A 15,658-nucleotide genomic window follows, 5' to 3' on the forward strand; every position below is an offset into this window, starting at 1 on the left:
GCTTTCAAAAGATCAGTCTTTCTGAAGAAAATGGTAAGGTGAATTAATAAATCCTAGTATTCTCTGGAATAGTGCATTTTTTCCTACGAAGAAAGAACAAAGCCAATGGTGTTGTCTTTGAAATGAAGAGTAAAACATGAACTAACGAGTAGGAATTTATCAGACACTTTGAAGAGGTAATGCTTACCTAAAAAGTTCCATAGCTTTCTTTTTCTCCTCTACTTCAAGTCAACTCAATAATCCATTGACTGTATAATGCCCTACTGGTCTAAATTCTAGAAGTATGAGGGTTTTTCCCCAACTCTATCCGCTTGAGAAATGGCACGGAATAGAGACAGCAAGACAGAGAAACTATTTAAAGTTTGAAAAAGGAGCCTTTGAGCATTGTTCTAGAGATGGTGATAAGGCAAGAAACAAGAACAAGGTCAGCCTGTCTTTGCCATGCAGGCTGATTTGATAGGAGAGCTAAGGAGGGCGAAATCAAAAGAAAAGAGAAACGAAAACACTGATTTCTTTCTAGTGTTCCCATGTATAGTTTCAAAAGAAATCTCCGTCTTCAAATGGCATTTAGTGAGGGATAAAGGGATTATGCAATAATGATATAGAGCAATCAATGTCTGTTAACTCACTTTAGATCTATCTGTATCTTCAAAAGCTTCTGTGTCTGAGAAAATATTTTGTGAATAATTATTGTCTTTTTAAGACTACCATTTGAGTATGCATTGTTTCCTCATTACTTCCTTGAGTTCCCATAATTCGTAGAAAAGGATAATTCAAGTTAGTTGGAGGAAGAATGAGCTTAGTCCCCTATTGTGGTCCTTAATAACTGAGTCATTAAATGAGTGAATTGAGGATGTCTTTTGGTGTTTCTTGAGTCATTGTGAGTACTGGCCATATTTTTATTACAGAGGTTCAGGAACAGATCATGGAAAAAGCAACTGGCTGAAATCGACAGGCAGAAAGAAAGAGACTGAGTTTTCCAAGAAGAATTAGTTGTTTCATGCTTTGAAGGCCCAAGAGAATAATTTAAAAACTTGCCTGTCCTCCCTCCCCTACAGCAATTGTCTTTTTTAGTTTAACTTTTTTTTTTTTACCAAAAGGTTATGGACTCTCGTAAGTTTCCTTACAACTCTGTGACTATATTGCAAGTTTAGACCAGGTTGCACGATTTGTGTCACTCACTGATGGGGAGTTCTAAAATGGAAAGTTGTAGATAGTGTTTAGGATGTGTACTCCTAACTCCAATTTACCCAGAAACAAATGACATTTTGGGAGAATCTTGGTCATATAGGTAACAAAACCTTTGTTTTTATTTGCACTGGAAAGGGGGAAATTGACAACAATAGAAGTTGGTGCTCCCTCCATGGCATCTTGTATATGCCCATTGCCCACCAATATGACTTGAAAAAAATAAGAAATATATGTCTGCAAGTTGCGCTTTGTTGTTTATCTCCTACTAAATATGCTATCTTTTTTTATTTGGCCTAATAAATTATATCATATGTAACTATGAACTAGGCAGTGTTTATGAAATTTTAAGACCAAATTGCTGTAGAAAGCCTTGTGTCAGATCTTTCTTAAAGCAAAACGAAATTTAAGATTTTTGTGCATGGATATTAAATGTAAAGGATGAGGAATAAGAAAATAATACCCACAAATCTCTATGAGCTAATATAAATAGGGCAGGAAAATATTTGAAGATCAATAAATAAGAACCCAAATTTTGATTTCAAGGCTATGGCATCAAAAGTTACTCACCCACAAAGCCCATATCACCCAACCTCATCTAGCTTGTACTTTTCTTCTCTTTGTCTCCTATTCTGTATCCACACTGGCCTTCAGTTTCCTGCCTCAGGTTCTCTGCACTTCCTGTTTTCTGTCAAAAACCATTCTTCTTGATATGTTTGACGCGATTCACCCCTTCTCACATTTCAGGTGTCAGTTTAGATATCTTCTCTTCACAGACCTTCCCTAAATATCGTATTCAAATTAGATTCCCACACCTTTTATTTTCTATCACAGCAAATGTAATTTTATTGGTTTTTGCCAGCATGGCAATTCTTGCCATCTGCGAATATTTTCTTTCCTTATTTTCCTAATCATTGTTTAACCTCCCTCTCACTAGAATATAAACTTTAGGAGAAAGAGATCTTGCCTAAATTGTTAACTTTTATATCTGGAAATTTGTACCTAAAAGGAGTTCCATAGATATGTGTTGAATAAATGAGTATGCATTTGAATTAGACCCTAAAATGAATCTGACCAAATGATATCATTCAGTATATCGGAGAGTATTTATAGCACAAACTTCCCACACAAGTAAAGACATTGTTATATGTATCTTCTATTCCAGAGAAATGACCTGTCAACAAATTTTCGTAATGTTTTCTTTCTTTTTTTGGATATTCACAAAGGTAGTATGTATTATTTCTGAATAGTGATATTTCAAATTTTTTTCTTTGTAATTTTTGAGTTGCTTGATGCACTCTTTAAAAAGTTTCATTTTATTGTTGCAAGAACACTTAATGTGACATGTACCATCTTAAAAATGTTTTCTTTTTTTTTCTTTTGAGGAAGATTAGCCCTGAGTTAACATCTACTGCCAATCCTCCTCTTTTTGCTGAGGAAGACTGTCCCTGAGCTAACATCAGTGCCCATCTTCCTCTACTTTATGTATGGGATGCCTGCCACAGCATGGCTTGCCAAGCAGTTTCATGTCCACACCCAGGATCTGAACCGGCGAACCCCGGGCTGCTGAAGCACAATGTGCCAACTTAACCGCTGTCCCACTGGGCCAGCCCCCATCTTAAAAATGTTTACGTGTAAACTGTATTATTGTTCCCTAGAACTTACTTATCTTGCTTAACTGAAACTTAATGCCTATTGTTTAGTCAGACTCCATTTCCCCCTCTCTTTATCTTCTGAGCAGTCACCATTCCACTCTTTGATTTTATGAATTTGTCTATTTTAGATACCTCATATAAGTGGAATCATGCAGTATTTGTCTTTCTATGACTAGCTCATTTGACTTAGCATAAGGTTCTCAAGGTTCATCCATGTCGTGGAATGTCAAAGAATTTCCTTCCTTTTTAAGGCCCAGTAATATTCCATTATATGTATATACCACATTTTCCTTATCTTTTCATCTGTCCATGGATATTTAGGCTGTTTCCATATCTTGGCTATTGTAAATAGGGCTTTAATGAACATAAGAGCAAGAATATCTCTTAAAGATCTTGATTTCAACTATTTTAGATAAACTCTCAGAAGTGAGATTGCTGGATCATATGATAGTTCTATTTTTAATTTTGTGAGGAACTTCTATACTGTTTTCCATAGTGGCTGCACCACGTTGCATTCCAATTAACAGTGTGCAAGGGTTTCAATTTCTCCACATCCGTGCCAATACTGGTTGCTTTTTGTTTTTGTTGATATAGCCATACTGACAGGTGTGAGGTGATGTCACATTGTGATTTTGATTTGCACTTTCCTAATGGTTAGTGACACTGGGCACTTTTTCATATACCTGTTGGCCATTTGTATGTCCTCTTTGAAGAAATGTCTATGCAAGTCCCTAGACCTTGATGCTTTCTCTAGAGGATGATGGCCATGGAGGATTACAGAATTCTGTCTGAGAAGTCCCCTGAATCCACTGTTTCTGGTTCAAGGAGACCAAAGCATCTGCAGAGCTCCATTTTTAAGAGGTTTCTTATTTCAAATATCGAGGGATGGAGAGAAAGAAAACAAGGAGCCTCTTTATGTTTCCTATTCTTAACATTGTAATCAGATACACAGACTGCTATTTTGAGCTTTCAATTGTCTTTTGTGCTATTTTTGATCTCCTGATACAGGTAAAGGGAGAAATCAGCAATGAGGGAGTATTAATTGCCCTAAGACTTCATGAATGACTCAAGCCAAGCCTGGAACCATCACATAACTTGGCTGTACAGTATTTGAGAGGAGAGATTAGCTATGTCACTGTCTGATTTGGTTTCTGGTTTCTAGGTTATCTTTCTTCTCCAGAAAAGCAGGGATTATGCTACTACGATACGTGGATTGAATTTTACCTTTTATGTGACTTCAGTTTTTTGAGATCAGATATAAGATATGTTTTATTCATTAGTTTCTGGTTATAGTAAAGTATAGTTCCTGAAATCTGATAATCTGATACCTGTTACTGCACTTCAAACAGTAGAAGTGTTTTTGAATATCCTTATTTTTATTGGGAAAGTAAAAATTCTGATGTTGGTTTTCATCTTTCAGACCCACTGCAGAATCTGTTCCTTCTGTGATTATCTCAAGATAGGAAGATACACGGGTGGATCAAGCAATATTGCATGCTGCTGATCACATATTTGGCAACAAGGGAAACCAGAAATAGAGTATCATACACTAATTAAGTCCTATAATCCTGGGTCAAGTTACCATGGTTATGTTTTCTAAATATATATTGACACTCATCTTCCTCCTCCCCAATTCATACATTTTTTTTCTAATTCTAGTGGCTGTATTCCATTATTTTTCAATGTGTTACAGAAAAAAAATTTCCAGTGAGAAAGGAACAGAATAGCCACATATTCATCACTCTTACTTGCCTGCTTTGATCATTCTTGCCAAACTTAATAACATCTGTCACTAAAGACGGAATTTCTTAACTCTGTGATTTTGGTCAATGTCTTTGGGAGAAATAAGGTTTGATTGTGACATCCTTCCTAAGAAATATTTATATATCTTTAGTCACCTCTAACATCTGTCACATCTAAGTTTGTTACATGTTCTTATCTCTGAATTTTTATTCAAAATACTTGATGCTAAAAGTCTTTATTTGACCTGTAGCTCCCAATTTAGATAGACTTTTGCAAATGAGACAAGCCTGCACTGTACCAGTAATCTTTATTTTTTGTGTGATAAAGAATAACTGAAATTTAGAGCCAAGAGTTACATCTTTTTGTTACATAATAATCTTTGAACACATCTTTCACTCAACTCTTTTCCCAAGGACATAAATTGCCTCTTTTCTCCTATGATGCAATTCTTATTTTAATTGTTCATTAGTCTGCTCTACGTAGAGATTCCCAAAACATGTGAGACTGACATACAATTTACATATATACAATGATTGATATAAATCACTTGGACATTATGTCAATGCATACTGCATAGTTTAGCATAATGACTAGTGACTGTTTTGTGGTTCAATACATCACACGATAAATTCTAGCGTAATTTTTTAAAAGCTTGAAACTACTCCATCTCCTAATTAGGCAACTTCCAGTTCACTAATCCCAGTACTTTGTCTCTTTTGCTCAGTACAAATGATTGACTTATTTTAGCCTACATTTTTTAAATGAGCTTTTCTACTTTTCTTTGCTATGTCAACTTGATTTTGAAATTCCTCCTATGCTCTTGCAAAAATGAAGCTCGATTTTATTTGATCTTATTTTCACATACGTTACGGTATGCCCAGAGCTGACATCTTCTATAGCCATCCTGTTGCCAACTTCTATTTTTAAGAAAACATCTAATATACACACTTATTTTGATAATCCAAGGCTCCCTCTTCTGTTTTCCCCTCACAAAAAGCATTAACAAAATATACAAAGAAGGAACAAAGATAACCAAATGGATTATTTCTCCTTTCTGACTCTCCATCAGATTGTTTACTATAGGTGAGGTTAATCAGCCACTGACAGCTCTACAAGGAAGGTAGCAGAAGGAAAGACAATGAAAGTATGCTTACCATCAACTGGATGTGTATGACCCAAGACATGCACCAGGCTTGTTTGTTTCACCTTCCCACACAAAACACAACTGGACTTACAAATATAAATGTTACTATTACATCTAAAATCTTATCAGAATTGGTAAATTTAAATTATTATGAGCCTCTAAACTGCCAAAGGAATAACAAAAGAATTTACCTTTAGGCTCTTTTTCTTCTATTAGCTATCCCTCTTACAGTATTCATTCATATAAGTTTCCTTTATTTAAGCATTAACTAGCCCTTAAGCAAGGTAAATGAAGGCGACCATATGCTAGCTTGAAAAATCTTAGTAGAAGAATTTAATGTGCCTCCATTCCTTGGTTGAGAACTATGGCCCCAAAACATTCTGGCACAAAGGATAATGGTCTCCTTGTATTTTTCTTTCTCTTGCTCACTTTCAGTTAGTCGCCTCTAAATTTGTCCTAAGATTAGATGTGAAATACAAAGGGGAAAAAGTGTTAGATTTTTAAGTGAAGTATTACGTGGTTTCCGCATTTCTGTTCTAAAAAACGTCAGCAGTCTTGAGACAACCGAGAGCGGGCAGTAACAAAATATTACAAAATACAAATCCTTGCATCGACTGGTCCATTTTCACCCTTTTGCTGTTTATATATTTCCCTCTAAATAATTCTGATATTTCTGATGTTTGTTATTGTCCATAACTAAATTCCAGGACATTACAGGCTGCTTAGAGGAAAGAAAAAGATGAGGAGGAGACATCAATAAAGAATCAGAATTTACGAACAGAGGAGAGGAGTTTGCAAGTTCCGCCAAAAAAAAAAAAAAGTCAACTTCTTCCTATTCTAGTTAGTTATCCTTCCCAACAGCATTAGCGATTTGCTAGTTCAAACAACTTAGCTCAAAGGTGACAGGATTGGGCAGATGAAAGTGTGTCATATAGTTCATGGTAATTGTCTACAAATCACTACACAATAGCATCAAAGTTTCAAAAGTCTCTCTTCTACGGTTTTTAAATATCATTATCCTCAAAGAAGTTTCTATGTGTTTTTCTTAGGTAATGACAGTGCTGTCAAGTTTTAGAGACATTTCTGTATTATTTCAAAAATGGTAATTTCTGATTGTCTATAAAAGGATTTTTTATTACATTATGCAAGAACATCTCATTATTGCTTTGCCTTCACTTCCACTAAGTTTTCCTACCTTCTTTCTTCAAAATATGTTGAATTGCCTTCGATGTCAGTAACATATTTTTTGAAGAAAAAATTTTGCTTCTTCATGTTCAATCATCCTTAGGAGAGTCATCTGTCTTTTTGAAGCAAGCTCTAATATTTTTCTCTTTTAAAATTTTGCTTCAAATGGGACAGCAAACTGTCCTTTGCAGTGTGTTTTTTTTTCTCTCATTTCCCTTTTCCGACATTAGCTTCAGTTGCTTGCATCTTGATAGTCTAAACTGCCTGTCACTCACATTTCACAATTGAGAAGAGAAAAAAGTAAGTGATTACAGGACCTGGGCCCCACACAAAAGCTCTGTGTCCAGTCAGTGACATGTCCCTTCACTTACTGTCCAATAATGCAAGCATTATTCAGCCAGCTCATGACATGTATGGAAAACCTAATAAGATATATAAAAAATACATTGTTAGTTTCCCCATCACTGGTATATAATACTTTCATATAAATCAATCTATCTTCACATATGACATGTCATTGATTTTTATTCAAAAACATTGATTTTGGTAAAAAGTGGTTTTGTGCCATTTCATGATGGGTCACTCATTCCAGACCACAAAGTTAGTCCAATATCTCAATTTCATTTCATAGAATCTTGCATTTATACTTTGACCATGCCCGTAGCCAACCCTTATCTCACTGTTTTGCAGTTATTCGAATAATCCTCATAACTCCTTCTCCAAACCAAATTTCCCCTCACTCAAGGTCTCCTGGCTCTGTGGCCAATGTTTTCTAACCACCAGCACCCAGAAAGCACTCACTTCTTGGAATTGCTGCAGAATCGAATCATTGTCACGATTTGCCACATAGTGTACATGACTTAGTTTTGGTAGTTAACTCAATTGTAGGATCTTTCATTTCTGTAACCTTGTTTATTTTTATTTGTAAAGTGTATGTAGATAACATCCAACAGATCTTGTGAAACTTGATTAATCTATTTAAATAAATTACTTCCTAACATTATTTTTGGAGTAAAATCTACCAGTTTTAAACTTTTGTACCACTTCTGATAGCTCAACCCATAACATAAGCCCTTTCATAAAAATTACATGAGATGTAAAAGGTGAAGTCCAAAATGTTTTAAAGCTTTTTCAGGTGTTAAGTCTGTTTATAGTGCTATATAGAGTCCTTCAAGATTGTACAGTTCCGTGAGGTTATCTAATGTCTAAGGAAGGAGTCCTCACCGGTTAGCTGCAAATGTGGCAATATAGATATGGTGGATACTGAAAATGGTTCAAAAGAATGTTATAAAGAAATAATTGTTATTTTGTTCCACTTTTCAAACAATTCTTTTTATTTACGTCCTTCAATTCTCTCTTGAGAAGATCCTTCTCTGCAACAGAAGCTGTAGGGCAAGACACAGCAGCTCATAACACTCTTGTACGTGTCCTGGAGACTTTTTTTCTCTCTCTCTCTCTTTCCCTGTTGCTTTTGTGTTCAAATTATTGAGAAAGAGATTCTGGCCCAACTAAGAATCCTCCCATTATTCCCCTGGTTACTATTGGTGAGATCACATAATATAAATATGGCTGCAGGAGGCTTTTCTCAAAACAGGGGTACAAGTACAGAAAGAAACTTCACAAACTGGGGGACACTCAGGTTCCATGTTGACTGGCTACTCCCGCAAGGGGAGAAGGCATCAGACACTATGGAACACAGTCAAAAGAAAACATTTTGCAAGCATCAGTTTATTAATTGTCATTGAATTATTTCTCTGGCAGGATAAATGCAACGTTATGTATTCAAATAACTCTGTTCTAATATGTTTATGATTTACCAATAACTGAGAAAAGCATAAAAATGACTATAATACATATCAAAATATCAGTAGTGGTTGTCTTCAGGTGTGAGGGATAAATTTTTGAACAACTTTTTTACATAATATAATTGCATCTGTGCTTTCTAAATATTTTATATTGAGTATGTACAACTTTTAAAAAAGATATAAAATCAAAGATTATAAAAAACATGATATATGCCATACATATATATGTATACATTATATCATGGTGTATATACCCTTTAAGCTCAATAACATATACTTTTTAAATTTCATTTACTTTTTTAAAGTAACACTTCATGTTTCCCACTTATGTAGAAGCAAGGCCCAGCCTTCCTCGTATATTTCACCCCTGAACACCTATCTATGAACAGTGTTGCAAAGTTTACTTTTTCTAACAAGGGTCATGCCAGAATCAAAACCACATTAGAACATGTTTGAAAGTCTTTCTTAGCAAGCGGTTTTTTTAAAAAACTTAAAAAAAAAAAACACTTGGATCCAGGGGAATGCCCCTTTAGTATTAAGACTCCATCCACTCTGTGATATCTGAAGTGTATTTCAATAAGGAAATTCAATCTGAGAAAATCCATGAGGTTAAAAAGTGTGTCTTGCATGATAACTGTGCTCTCTCTTCTCCTGCCATTTAGTGCAGCCATGACATTCAGTTGGGAGCCAAAAATAAGAGGGAAAAGCTTTTTTTTTCCTTTTCCCATCTATTCCTCTTGCCTCCCAATACTGAGCAAGATTCTATATGTTTGGTTCAGAAACAAGGCCACATGCTTTCTTTTTGAAAGTGTAATCTAATTAGTTGAAATGTGTGTGAAGCACACAAAAAACGGGTTACCGATATACTGATGGTCCTGCAACAATCTGTGTTTTATGAATATTCTGGAAACTTTGATACTTGGGTCTGTAATATTTCCCATGAATTTTACTGTCCTTACGGAAAGTCCATCAACTTCTAAAATTGTGAAACCTATCTATGAAGGTATTCAATAGATTGATGAATAACACTGAAATATCCTAGCTCATTTTGATGGTGAGAAATCTGTCACCTCCCAAAGTCAGCCAACTCCTGAACTATACAATGTATTCATTCTGACAAAAAGCCTATGCTAACTATGGGACTGTAGATGTACAGTCTTCTATATATTATACTGAAGAATGTTTTAAAAATTAGAAAAATTTCATGTCTAACAGTTTTTAAAAATATTACCTTTCTTTCCAGCCTGCTAGTCTGTCACAGACTGACAAACTGTTAATGTTGAAAAGGAAGCACAAAATATTACATACGTTCCTAACCCTCTTGCTTCCATACTTGCTTCTCTTTCTGCCAGAAGTAGGTGTGGTCCACAAAAGACATATAATTTTAGTAAAGTATCATTGGCTTCTTGAAGTACATTATTTCTCCCCATTAATTTTAGAGAACAATGTTAATATACAATCAGAGAAGGCATATTAAATATGATATGATATTAATATAACATATAATAAACAATATTAACACATAACCTAGAAAAGTCACATTCAGACTGATAAACAAGAAAACACTAAAAAGGAAAAGTTAAGGAAAAGCACTTTGATTTGTGAATAATTAATGGATAGCTGACTCTGTTGATCTGAAAGTTATAAAGAACTTCTGCTTTAGTTTTGGAAATAGGATGGCCTTTGGCATCTGTCCTTGACTCAAATCATAGCACCACACCACTTGTTAACTCACTGACTTTGAACATAATATTTACTATGTTGACCCAAATGTTTCATCTGTAACAGGTCATTAATAACATATACCTTTTAAGTTATTATGAAGATTAAATGACAACACCATATAATTCATAGCATAATTATATCTTTTTAAATGTAACAGTTTTCTTTCTGTTTTTGCTAAAAATATCTGCTAGGAAAAATCTTAGTCATTACAACTCTGGAAGATAGGCTATTTATTTACTTATTTATTTATGTAATAATTGTTTAATTAAGGGGGGATATTTTTTGTCTCAAGGGTGAATGATAAATTGTAATGGGCCATTTCATGTTAATGTCTAGGAAGACAATATTATAAAAAATATAAATTTTCCAGAAATTATAGATTTTCCCAAATTCCTCTCAAAGCTATAGCAATTTTTTTTTCACTAGACTGATAGTAAGTACAAAGCACTAGGAATAGAAGAACCAAGTTGGGCGTATTACTCTGCCTTATAATCAAAAAATATTGTACAAGTATAGTAATTAAAACAACAATGTATTGGTGCAGAGTTAGAAGAAATAGAACAGTGGAACAGGAAAGAGAGGCCAGAAATAAACATGTGCATATGTTCAGACCCAATGTATGACAACAGTGGTCCTCCAGAAAGGGGAGACTACTGAATAAATAATACTGGGACACTTGGTTACCGTATGGGAAATATTAAAATGGATATCTTTCTTAAACCATACTTAAAAATAAATTCTAAATGGATCCAAGAACTTAAATGTGAAAGGCAAAACTTAAAACATTTTCAAATAAAACATGGGAACAGTATCTTTGTGACTTTAAAGAATGATTTAACAAGCCGTAACACACGTAAGCTCCACAGAAAAGAATGAGGAATTCAAATCTGTCAGAATGAAGATTTTATTTTGACTAAAAATACAATACAGGAAGAGGGAAAATCTGCACATTTGGAGAAAGCGTTTCCAAGACAGAACCGACTGAGATTAGAGTTAATTCAGGGAAAGGGTTGGTAGATGGGACTCAGGTACACATGCAGGATACTTCAAAGATGCTTATAAAGTTCTATTTCTTAAATTGGCCATGATCAAATGACCAAGTCAATTCAATTATTATCCTGTGAACTGTCCATAAAAACCTATACAATCTTTTGTACACTACTTAAAAATGAAAATAGCGGCCAGCCCATGACCAAGCGGTTAAGTTCACGCACTCCACTTCTGCAGCCCAGGGTTTCACCAGTTCGGATCCTGGGCACAAACCCAGCACTTCTAGGTATATATCCAAAATAATTGAAACACAGCCTCAAAGAGATATTTGTAAACAATGTGAATGTACTTAATACTACTGAACGGTGCACTTAAAAATAATTAAGATGGTAAATTTTATACTGGCGCACTTGTGAATTTTGCCACAATTTTTTTTTAAAAAAGAATTTAAATCTTCCCTTGCTGATACACACCAAGTGAAGCAGTGTCTGTGATTGACATAAAAATGGCTCAAAAGCCACTGCTTTCAAGTGAGCTTGAAATATTACTGTCCCCCACGTAGTTTCCTGATTTCATGTATGCAATAACAGTTTTCAGAATACCTCATATTTTGGCTTTTCCTATATTTTTTTAGGTTACCAGAGACCTTCAGTAGGTCAGGTGCACTAGGAGGCTGACTGTCATATAATACCATTTCTCTATCAATTTTAGTTAAGTAAAATCAATGAGTCAATATTCCCAATGAGCTTACTAAAGCACTTGAAGCAATCTCATGATAAATCAGTGGAAATGCTTATATTCACAACACTAATTTATGTTTCAGAAATCTGAGTCTTAGTACAGGTATGTCTGCTCCTAACAAGGCTGTGATTTTGCTAATCAAATCTTCCCTCCCGCTTAGAAGTGCAGGAGGTCTCATTATACCAAGCTCCTCATTTCTGTATGTAGGGCTGGTTGCATTGTGGCATGCATATATTCTGATCCCATGTTAAATATATTATGAGAAAGTGTGTGTGTGTTTCCAAATCAGTTCATGACTGATCGTAGAGAGTATCCATAAGGTTATTATTATTAAATATTTAAGATTTATTTATCCAGTTTTACTATAAATATCTGGAAAAGAAGGGAGCTAAAAAAATTGTCTAAGCTTGCAACGTTTTGCAAATTTGAATTTAGACTTCTTGTATGTACTGGTTTTGTAAAAGGAAAGTGAATTGAAAAATTGTCATAGAGTGAGAAATATTTGCTCTAAAAGTGGGAAGGATTTTAATTTGATCATTCATCATCCATCTCTGTTGCTCCTTTGCCAGTAAGTTGTGGGATAGACTAGAATGTATTACTGAGGACATAGAAACAGTTAGCATTCTTATTGCTAACATTTGTAACCCTTCTATAAACAAATCCTGACAAGCTGAGGCTTAGTGGGATACTAGCTATTCATTTCTTTGAAATGCTTCATGTATACATTACTTACAACTTATTGTATGTGTTAACAAATGCAATAAGTTGCTTTTCTGGTGGAAAAGCTAAACTGCCTTTCTACAAATCAATAATAATTAAGACAAATCACTTGCATTTCCATAAATTATACACGTCCAGAAAACTTAAGAGAGAGACAATATTAATATTTATGGTAAAAATGATGAAGCCGATGTCACTAAATTTTATTGAATATATGAAGAAATATTTAGTTTAGTTAGAATTTTAATAATGACAAATTTTCAGCATTTGTATATTAGACAAAGGGAATGGAAATTCTGGAGGGAAATTAGGCCTTCGTTCTAATACTTAATCTACAGTTTAGTTCATTGAACTGAATCATGAGGGGACAACCCACTCACTGGATACACATTCCTTTCCTAAGCAATCCTTTTCTTTGAAGCACTAGAGAGAAAAGAAGATGTCAATATATATCATTTTGTTTTATAAATCTCCGTTACTATAAAAATATTCCCATAGACTTGAGACATAATTACACCTGGACAGATGATTACTTGAGTGTGGCTTTTCATTAAGGAGATCTTATTAATAATTACATAAAATATGCCCTTCAAGACATAAAAAGAGGATATGGTAAGTTGCTTCCTGGATGATTCTTTGGGGCATAACAAGCTAATTCCCCATGGGACTCACTTCTGGCCTCTAGAGAGCTGTACAATCACTAGGGCTTTATATGTGATTCATAAAATCAGAGCGTTAGATAACTGAAAGTTATAGCGCAGCCTCCACAGATTACACCCCACAGATGCATGAACGGAGTACCACAGGGATGAGCAGATCTATTCAGGGTCATATGCCCACTCCCGCGCAGTATGAGAGAGATCAGTCTTAAAGAATTTTCTAGTTCATAATCTTTTTCTTCCTTCCTTCTCTCCTTTCTTCTCCTTTTCCTTCCTCCCTCTTTCCCTTCCCTTTTTCTTATTTTTTTCTGACTGGTAAACTCTTTCTTTCTATTTTTTTTTTGTGTGTGCATGCCTTCATCTCCTGTCTTTCTCTCCTATGTCTCGCTCCTACACCCCTTCTCAAATAAAGAAGGAAAGACTGGTCTGGCATCAATCCAGTATCTAGTGTTGAGAACTAGACTGTGTGTTAGGGACCAAAGTTTGAATAGAGAGTTTATTACTTGAGACAAGATGGGATGCATCTTCACATTAGAGGAATGAATAGAAAATATACGAACACCAGAAAGTACGAGGATGGATCAAGTTTGGTCGGAGATCATAGGGGCAAGAAATCCAGGCAGAGTGTAAGGATATTGTAGTGAAATCAAAATATGGCTTAACGGAGAATTACAGAGAAATTGCCATGAACACCAGTGCAGGTATACAGTTCTTCACAGGTCAGGATACAAGTGTGGCATAAGTGAGGGGAAAAAATATAGTAAACTGTACGTAATTGCAGGGTAAGGTAGAACGGCATGAAGTAAAGTGATGTATTTATCCCACTGCCAATATACCTCCCACCATCTCCAAACAGCTTCATATTTCTGTAAAGGTAGACGTATTTGTGCTGCTGACTGGCTCACAGCCTCTCAGGACCCATCTCCCCAGAGGTCAAGGTCATAACAAACTATAGCAACAGTCATAGCTTCTAAAACTCATTTCAGCATTTACACTATGCTATATGATAATGGCTGTCACCGTTTTATATATAGATTTCATATTCCCACCTTGAAACCAGTTTTCTTGGGGCCAAGGGTTGTCTTACACATCTTTGTAGCCTCTACAGAATCTAGCACTTTCTGACGCAGAGTATATGCTTAACAAAAGATGCATAAGTAAAGTCTGAATCTGGCAATGAAGCCATGTTAGTGACCTGTGACATTTTCAGAATAAGAGGGCACTCACAAGGTCAAATGCATAGAAATAATGGAGGTAGCATCTGTACAGTTTTATGAAAAATACGCTAAATGCTGTTTTCATGGGAAATTCACATATTATCCAGAAGTACCTGTGCCAAATAAGCCTATCTTTTTTCTTGCAGATCACACTTGATTTTAGGTGTGTTTTTGTTATGTGATCCTGGGAAATACCTCTGTGGAATCTATCCCACTCACATTGCCCTCCCCCAGGAATTACTTTTATCACTGTAAAACAAAACCTGATTTCACAAAGTCTCTAAAACTTTGTTGGCTTTTAAGATAGAAAGTATAAAAAGTGAGTTATTTGAGCTGTCACTCAAGGAATTTCATAATTTTGTTCCAAACTTTCTCTTAAATGAGACATTGTTGAAAATGCACTATTTGATATACTAATATATACTCAATTAAGGCTTCGTTCTCCTCCACTCTCTTTTTCTCTCCATACACGCATTATATCTAGCACACTGTCATCTAAAATATAATACTTAGAACAAGAGTCCCACAAGATATTTGGCACAAAAATCAGTTTCATGATAAAATAATCTTAATAAATGCTACATGTTAGGTTATCAGTCATAATTTGTATCAAAATCTCTGTAAAGTCCAGCAACAAGGAATCCTGCTTCATTTTTTTAACTCAAGAGTTTCCTAAGCAAAACCTCAAAACCTATTTCTTTGTGTGTGTAACAATCACTGACATTCCCATAAAGCTTATTCATTCAACAAATGTCTATTTAACACTCTTTATTCCTGGCACTATACTGGGTACTGTGGCTCAGTTTGACAGTTCAGTAATCTGAGCCTCCAGGTCTATCTTCTGCTCCTCACTCATTCAGTCATACCTGGTGACACACATCAGTCC

Source organism: Equus przewalskii, chromosome 14 (assembly GCF_037783145.1).
Source record: "Equus przewalskii isolate Varuska chromosome 14, EquPr2, whole genome shotgun sequence".
Classification (NCBI taxonomy): Eukaryota; Metazoa; Chordata; class Mammalia; order Perissodactyla; family Equidae; genus Equus; species Equus przewalskii.